General features: G+C 36.5%; 1 long non-coding RNA gene across 2 annotated transcripts; it reads right to left on the reverse strand.

Moving 5' to 3' along the window:
- Window positions 1–4891: 4891 nt before the first annotated feature.
- On the reverse strand, window positions 4892–8257 carry LOC140962098 (uncharacterized). Of its 2 annotated transcripts, XR_012172456.1 has the most exons (4): window positions 8151–8257; window positions 7279–8021; window positions 5415–5486; window positions 4892–5352 (listed from the first exon to the last, which is right to left on the reverse strand). It is a non-coding gene; the product is annotated as an uncharacterized lncRNA (long non-coding RNA). The 2 variants fall into 2 exon arrangements; XR_012172455.1 differs by lacking the exons at window positions 7279–8021; window positions 8151–8257 and adding an exon at window positions 5559–6045.
- Between the last annotated feature and the right edge of the window lie 675 nt (window positions 8258–8932).

An 8932-nucleotide genomic window follows, 5' to 3' on the forward strand; every position in this document is an offset into this window, starting at 1 on the left:
ACAAAGAATATATATAACAAATGGGAAACGGTAAGTTAATCTAAACCAAGGAATTTAAAATACAAAATACAAATGAAGATAGATAAGTTTAAAATAAATAAACTAATGAGATAAGATAAGAATCTGATTTCCACCAGAAGTTACTCCAACTCAACCTCTGCACTTTTTGTAATCTGATCGCTCAATCTTGTTCTTATCTGCTCCATCTCTCTAGGAAACCATGCAAATTGATGGTACTTGTGGGGACCCGGGCTCTAACTCGATTATATTTTGGGATTAATTGGATCTTTGCTAGAAAATGTGGGTCAAAATTTTGCTTTTAACATTTATTCAAATGTATATAACCAAGCACAAGACATCATATAAAATACTGTCATCTTATTTAACTGCAAATAACATTCACATGTTCAACTACAATTAACGTACCAGTGTTTAGAAATTCAGTACATGTCTAGTAAGAAACAACTAGTGATCTTCTACGCCCGTAATCTCCACGCTATCTCGATCTCTCATCCTCTGCGTGACCCTGATCCTGCCCCACCTGTTGTTATGCACACATACAGACACAACAACAGCCGGAAACTCCGGTGAGAACAAATCCCAGTATAAAACATGTATACATGCATGTCATGCAATTCAATACATAATCATAAAACCTGCCATCATGAATAAAATTCAATAACAACATGTTCCATAGTCTATGAAACAAGATCAATGCAACATAACTCAAACTCATGTCTTGATTCAAATCGACTCTAACTCTAGGGATCCCAGTGTGAATAAGACGTCACAGTCTGCCACCTACCCTCCCAATCGGGGTGACGGTACGTCTTATTCCTAGACTTCGGTCCTGTCTGTATCGAATGTCTACATTCGGAGTCAATTCTGCTCCTATGCGTCGATATCACCGAACGTCTAGCTAGGCAAGTCTGCCAATGACTATCCTATCTTAAATGCTTGAATATAAATCTCTAAACAAAGCATCAACATATAAAAAGGTAACAATCTAGTATGTGATTTTGGAAAACTCAAATCAGATCTAATTCGAGTTATATCTTCCCGCATTCACATGAATTATACCTTTCGTTGTACAGTATTTGTCGTAGTCGAAGTCTCGATGTTGAATCTGATAATATCAACTCTGAAATGGCAATGAATAGATATAATCTATCAAGACACAACTCCAAGCAAATCTTGTACAGCTCATTATTCAATCTCAATACAATTCGACGGCATAACGGCGTGATTTCTCAATACCGATCAACTCAAATCGCAACATAATCCATATCACATCTCACATCCATCACAATCTATATATCAAGATCCAAAATCTGCATAATTTCCACCCAATACATGCTGGAATTTCATATAAATTGCATACGATGTCATTTCTTCGATCCGGTATCGAATATAAGATTACCACTATCATACCCACACATAATAGGAATCATATCACAATTTCCCCAACATCTAAACTTCAAACCGTGTTGAAATGTAAAGAAACTTACATCCTTTGATAGCTCTTAAGGAGAAGAACAAGAATCTAAACTCGGATCGAAAATCGGATGGTTGGATTCTTCACAATCAAATGTCTAATATGTGAAGATCTTGAGCTTTCTTGAATTCTTCTCTCGGTGGTGCTGGTTGCAAGGTGGAGGAAATGAGAGTGAATAACATATATATATTGCATGCAAATCTCGTACGTGGCTTCTTCAGAATTTTTGTGTATTTCAGGCGGCGCTCGGGCGGCTGAAATATACCGCTCGGGCGCGGCATTCTCTGTCCGGATATCAATTTTGTTCTACCCTGGCGCTCGAGCGGTCAAAAGTTACCGCTCGGGCGCAGAATGTTCTGTCCGAAGGCTACCCTTAGCATGCACTGGCGCTCGGGTGGTCGTTTCCTACCGCTCAGGCGCCAACTTTTCTGTCCGAGGCTTTTTGCCATCACATTTCTTCACTTTTCATTTTCCTTCCTCATGCCCCCATTAACAATAATAGTTCAAAAGAGTGATATCAAATTTCAGGCCTTACAGTACTTATGGCGACACCACTGCCCTTCATTTTTTATCCAAATACTTTTCTCCACCTCCATATCCTATTTTCATGTCAAATACAATCGCCGGTGTGTGGTGTTTTATTCAAATCAATAAATATGCAGAGTGGCGGAGAATTAGGAGATACCATTATTGCTAAGAGAGATGATTATAATGGCCCTGAAATTTAATTTTAAATGAAAAAATATAGTGATGATAATGAGGAGGCGAGGGGAAAAAGTGACATTTTATTTACAAGAATACTGATTTGTGCTTAATCCTTTCTTCACAGCATGATGGATTTATCACATGGAGAGATATTATTATAATGGCCCTAATACATTTGTGTTGTGTCCAATCAAAGTACACCAAACACCTGATTAAGCTGCATAAATTAATCTATCCAACAATAATCCTTCAAACCTAACTTAACCTAAAACAAATCCACCAAATGTTTCGCCATATCCCCAACAAAGCACACTCTCTTAAACTCTGAACATTACTAGCTTAAGTATATGAATTGCTTCTTATATTTAATATTCATTCGAAAAAGTATATTTAAACATTAATTTGAGACATACAGTTTCTATCATAAACAAACCAATTGCCTTATATGCATGTTCTATAGAATCCTCAAGCTATGAAAAGGTAACAAGACATATTTGGCACAAATTATGGAATGTTCACTAGTTGTATCGAATCAAATATCCCTAAATAGATTATTTCTTGATAATTTATTTGAAAAATGACATCTTTTGTATGAGATAACAATCCTGTTGTGCATGGTTTTTTTTATACAACGTTTTTTGAGTATGATACACATCAATTACTCATAAAAATTTAGTGTTTTTTGCCGGTCGAAGATCCTTAAATCACACAAGCAAAACACCTATTGCAGCAAGCTATGTTTCGTGCATACGAGTACGGGTATCGTATTGAATACGATACGGATACGACGATACGAAAAATTTTGAAAATATAAAACACGATAGTGTTATGATACGACAATTATTACAATATATTTATATAAATATGCATATCTTTATAATTTTTAATACTATATATATAAATATATACCATGTACAACTTCATTGCAGTAATTTAAAAAGAAAAAAGCCAAATTTTTTTTTGTAACCCCGTATGTTTATGATATATCTTAGCCGTGTTTAAGACGAATCTGATTGGTCAAACCTAAAAAAAATCAACTACACGGATTTTGCCATATCTGATGTCGTATCTGTATCTGTATCTGTATCTGTATCTGTATCGAATTTGTGTCCGATACTTCGAAGAAAAAAAAAAAAGAGGGAGCAAGATATTGGGGAAGTTGGCAACAGAAAAAGCTTCACGGCTCTGAACCCAGCTCTAAAGAAAAAAACAACTAGCAACAAATTCTTGAATTCCCAAATCGAAGGACCATACTTCGAACGGGGCCCTCACGTATCATAAACAAACACACAAAAGCCCTCAAAAAGTCAAGATAAGACCAAAAAATAAAGCCAAGAGTTAACAAAAAAAAAGAACCTAGTTTTACAGGTAACACGAGCATGGAGACGATCAAAATCTTCTGGGATTACGCGAAGAAAAAGAAAGGGAATAAAAGTGGCTCAAAGTATTGATACTATTATTTGGAAGAGGCAACTGGAGTAGCCTCATCATAGGGGGCGTTGTCATGTCTCCCTCTTCGTCTCAATCTCTGTAATTGCTCTGCAGCTATTTTCAGTACTCGTAATAATATGGAAATCAGTCGAGGACGAAGAGTTTGCAATTGGGTGGCTCCATTAGTTACAGAACCTACTTTCTTGTAAACCCCTTTTTCTTTTTCCATTTTGTCTGTATTATGATTTCTTCTTTTACGAATGTAGAGAATCGGACATCTTGAAAAGTCCGTAGGCTTTTTTTCTTGGTCCGTTTCTTTAATATTTTCATGGGGAAATTGCATATACTACTTCGTGATATCTCGAGTTGGCATAAATCCCCTCGTGAAAAATTTATCATCTAAAAACTCCCTGTGTTTTTTAATGTCCAGCTTATGTCCCTCGCCAGTATGGTTTATACAACACGCGCATAAAGTTGCGAATTGTCATTGTTTTATGAGTTTTTTTTTGTCTAAAATGCCCTCCTTCGGTATAGAAATAGAAGACCTCTTCTTCTTCATTTCGTGACTTTTGCATTTTCCCATTTTAAAAACCCTAGATTGATCCAAAATTATGAATCCAAATGTTGATGTAAGATATCCCCAAACTCCACTGTGCAAGTGCAATGTTAGGGAAGAGATTAGAGTTGTTCAAACCGAAACCTAACCATCGAATGGACGTCTGTATTATTGTTGTTATTTTAAAAAATGTGGCTATTTCCGCTGGTGTTTGCCTGAAATTGTAGGAGGTGTTGATGTTGGAGGTTCCTCCGAAGTGAAGTCTGAGATGGACGCTGGGAATGCATCGACCTCAACGCCAAGGCCAGCAACCGAGAGCTCACCCGACAACGGCAATGAAGAAGTGATACTTCAATTTAAGATTTTAAAAATCCGATCCAACACTTAATGCAGATGCAAGCTTTGATGAGTTTGTGTAATGGATGCTAGTTATTTAGTGATAAGGTTCCTTGTGTTAGGTTGATGTAATTTGAGGTTATTGTGCTTTGCTTGTAATTTGGGGTAAATGCAATCTGCAGTAACTATGTATTGTTGATTATGAAAACTTTGTTCAATCAACTCTAATGTAATCTGAAATATTAAGAATTTCGATTTATATTTTTGTTATTTTAGTATTTTGCATCTTTTTTTAGTATTTTAAAGCATAAATGCAACATGAAATGCAAATAAATACCATTGACATAAATAGGTTGCAAATGTCAACTTTGCAAGTTTTGACATCAAAGTTTTCCTTACAATCAAAGGTACACTGGTTCCAAAAGTAACAAAACGACACAATGAACTTTGTTAGCATATCAATGTTTTACATCAAAGTTTTCCCTCCACATGATGCATTTGCCACTGCACTCACATTTTCACTTCCCATTGCACTTGCTGTTGCATTTTCAATTGTTCTTGCAATTGCGGTTGCACTTAAATTTTCACGTACCTTTGCACTAGCACTAGCACGAGCATGAGCACAAGCACGAGCAGTGATAGAATTACCACTACAAGACCTTGCCTTCGGTGGTTTTGTTGCGCTAGAGGATTGTTCTTGCTGTGAGGATGATGTATGTCGTTGTTAGACTAAAGTATACCGTGAATGAAATGGGCTTGAAGACAGTGATTGATGTTGTGATATTGGAGGTGAAGTTGCTGCTCTTTGACTCTCGCTAGGAGTTGTGCCCTGAAAATATTTTGGAAAATGAAAGTTCTATGAGTTTTGTAAATAATGCACAATATTAATACCTGATTAGAAATTGTTATGAGACTCTTGGATGCATTTGTCTTTCTTCCCCAGCTTTGAATTCTTGATGAGCCCTGAAAAATGAAGACAAAGTCCGTCATTTATTCGTTACTCAAGCATCAACAGACACAATCCCAATCTCATACCTGATAACACCTAGACCTATCATGCGTAGGATTTGTGCAACTAGATCTATTATGGCCTGTTTCCAAGCAATTAGAGCATGTGTGGGTCAAACCTTGTCTTGTAGAAGTTTTTTGTACCTCATTTACTCCCTTTTTCCTTTTTTTCTTAGGCCTTCCAGCTTTTTTCTTCACCTCGGGTGGCCCTAGAGGCTCTTATTCTGTCTTACAATAATCATCTTCACCTGGTACTGCATGAATCATGTAAGAATATGTCCTTAAGTAGGCTTCCTTCTTGTAATATTTGTGAAAAAATTCAGAAACCTGCATCCGATGTTCTCTTATTGCTGCACAAGCATGTGCACAAGGATATCACACAGTTGAAACCACCCACAGCTGCATTCTTTTTTTTTGCTAAATCAACAACATTTTGTCCATTTGGAGTCTGAATCTGGTACTCCATCATTCCACAAAAGATAACAACAGAATTTCTGCTCTTTTGTTCGTTCTCATTCAATGTTTTAACAATGTTAGGACAAATCTCACCCCCGTACTTCTCTATTCCATCCCTCTTCGCCTGAATTCTTGTCATTAATTTGGTTCCAATCCATTCAAACATAGAGATTATGGGCATATCTCTTGCCTCAAAAATATAGCTATTAAAAGATTCAGTCATGTTATTAACAATAACATCGGAAAATGAAGAAATAAGGAAATGAAACCTGGCCCAATGAGCAGGTGGGATTTTGTTTAACCATTCAGTTGCAGTCTCATGATCTGGAGAAGTCTTTCTATCAGCTGCTTCTATTCTTTTCATCCACATAGCAAACTCATTCTTGTTTGTTGTACTTGCGGCTGCCCACAACATTCCTTTCAATTCTAAACCAGGATGCTTTCTTGCAAAATTTTGGTACAAATGGCGTACACAAAATCTATGTTCACACTCTGGTGCAAGCTCATTAATCGCCTCTAACAGCCCCTTTTTTCAGTCACTGATGAATGTCCATCTCTCGAATCCGATGTCTTCCAACAACTCACTAATGAACCATCTCCAATTATCAAAATTCTCCACTTGCACCACTGCCATTGATATTGGGANTTTTCTTGAAAACAAATTAAGGTGGACATCTTCTAGTAGCTATTGGCAGAGATGGAAATGAAAATGTTTTCCCAATATCAATGGCNCTTCAATGCTTGAATACTAAAATACATTATTTGAAATGTAGGCACAGAAAATGAGTGATCCCTTTTCACTAAAATCTTGCTACCTGGGTTATATTTCCTAACAGTCTCACAGTAATCCAAAAGTTCAAGATATTGATCTTTAAACTTTCTTTTAAGTTTTTCTTGAGCAGCTTTCTTGGCCCTGTATGCTTTATATTTGCTCACATCTACATTACATTTTCTTCTGATAAGTCTTTTAAGCTTGTCCACTGGAATTGTAGGATTCTCGCACACAATCATTTCAATCCTTTTAGACAAATATTTATACGTTGCCAACTTGTTGCTACTGGCCCTAACACATGTATGTTTTCCAGTAAGAGTTTTTATCTGAAATGTTGGCCCTCCCATTACCAAACTGGCATGCAATCTCCATTCACATCCAGCCTTGCACACTGCAGTAACCCTTCTTTTCTCATTCTTTTTAAATACTAGCTCCACTCCAGATCTCACAGTCCAATCAACAAGAACACTTCTAAATTCATGCACATCTTTGTATTTCATACCCACTACCAGTTCAAACCTTTTCATGTTCATTCTCTCAGAGAAGACATGATGTTTTGGACAAGAATCATCATCATCAGAACTTGCAAAACTAATAAGTTAATCCTCTAACTCAATGTCGCTATACCAACACTCTGTGGCCTTTTCATTATGTGGCTTCGGTTGGCTTCTTCTTTTATCATCTTCTGCATCATTCTCTGTAGAAGAGTCTGAATCAACATCCTAATCAGATTCATGAAAGCTACCATCTAATGAGTCTTCATCATCTCCAATTGAAACATCATCAAGTCCAATGTCATTATCATCTATCGGGTCACTCCCAAATGACTCACTTGTCCCCCCTTCATTATCATCAGTTGCATTCATTACTAGTGGTCCAGCCTTTGTATCATCACTTGGATTACATCCAACACCAAGAATTGCATCTTTCAGTGGGGTGAAATTATTCTCTTGTGACCACAATGTTATAACACTATGATTCCTAAAGAAATTACACATCGTACGGATCTCTGCATCACAAACAATCTTCACCATTTCAGTGGTAAATGCATTTTTCGGCAATTGGAAGAAAAAATTAACATTCATTTGTTGTCCTCCAGCCGCTTTTAACATATCAAACAAGTCATCGAGGCATAACCTATCAAGATCAACATCTGGAATCACAAATTTCTTACCATCTCTGTATAAGTTGTTGTGCTGCTCATCAAATTTCCCACCATGCCACAACTCAATCCTAACTGTCGATTCCATGATGTCTCTATACTGTAAAGAAAAAACATTAACTTACAAAGGAGATCTACCATACACAAGTCGCAAAGAGAATTCCCATTTCAAAGGAGGGAAAAAAAGTTAAATTTAAGCACAAATGTTATTAGAAAAACAATAACTTACTGAGATAATCGATGAAAAACCACCCAGCACAGGTCATAAAGAGCACTTCGTTGACAATATCATCTCCCAGCTCCAACGCTTCGTTTCGATAAGGTTAGGGCAAAAGCTTCATCGGATTCCAACCCAGCAAAAAAGAAAATGAAATAATTGAGCATATTATTTAAGGAGGGACATTTTGGACAATAAAAAATTTTGTTTGACTAAAAGCATGGTTGGCATGCGTGATCTGGACATTAAAAAACACAAGGAGTTTTTAGATGATAAATTTTTCACGAGGGGATTTATGCCAACTCGGGATATCACGGGGGTATTATATGCAATTTCCCCTGTTTTCTTTCTGTCATTTTTCTTAATTTTTTTGTGTTAAAAATAATATTAAATGTAAGATTTTAAAATAAGGAAATTTATGTTTCTAATAAAAATCGAACCGATTCTTGACCGGTTTGACCGATAAAAAGATTTTTGAGGGTGTTTCGGATCGACTATGAACCACATACTCAACTAACAAGACAAACCCAACAATCAAGGCAGTCAGTGTGGCCTCACTCGAGAGGAAACTGCACTCAAGTCAACAATCAGGAAAAGGGTAATATCCGAGTCAGTACCTATTATGTTTGAAGTTAGAACCCAATACATGGAGAGAGAAAATAGTTTGAAAAATGCAATTTATACCCTTATTCTTTATTTGATTTTAATTGATCCCCGCGCTTTCTAAATGGTATCAGAGCTAAAGGATAATTTATTTCAAACAGAAGATTAATTATTATAAAGAAACGAAATGT

The sequence above is a fragment of the Primulina huaijiensis genome, chromosome 16 (assembly GCF_012295235.1).
Source record: "Primulina huaijiensis isolate GDHJ02 chromosome 16, ASM1229523v2, whole genome shotgun sequence".
Taxonomy (NCBI): domain Eukaryota; kingdom Viridiplantae; phylum Streptophyta; class Magnoliopsida; order Lamiales; family Gesneriaceae; genus Primulina; species Primulina huaijiensis.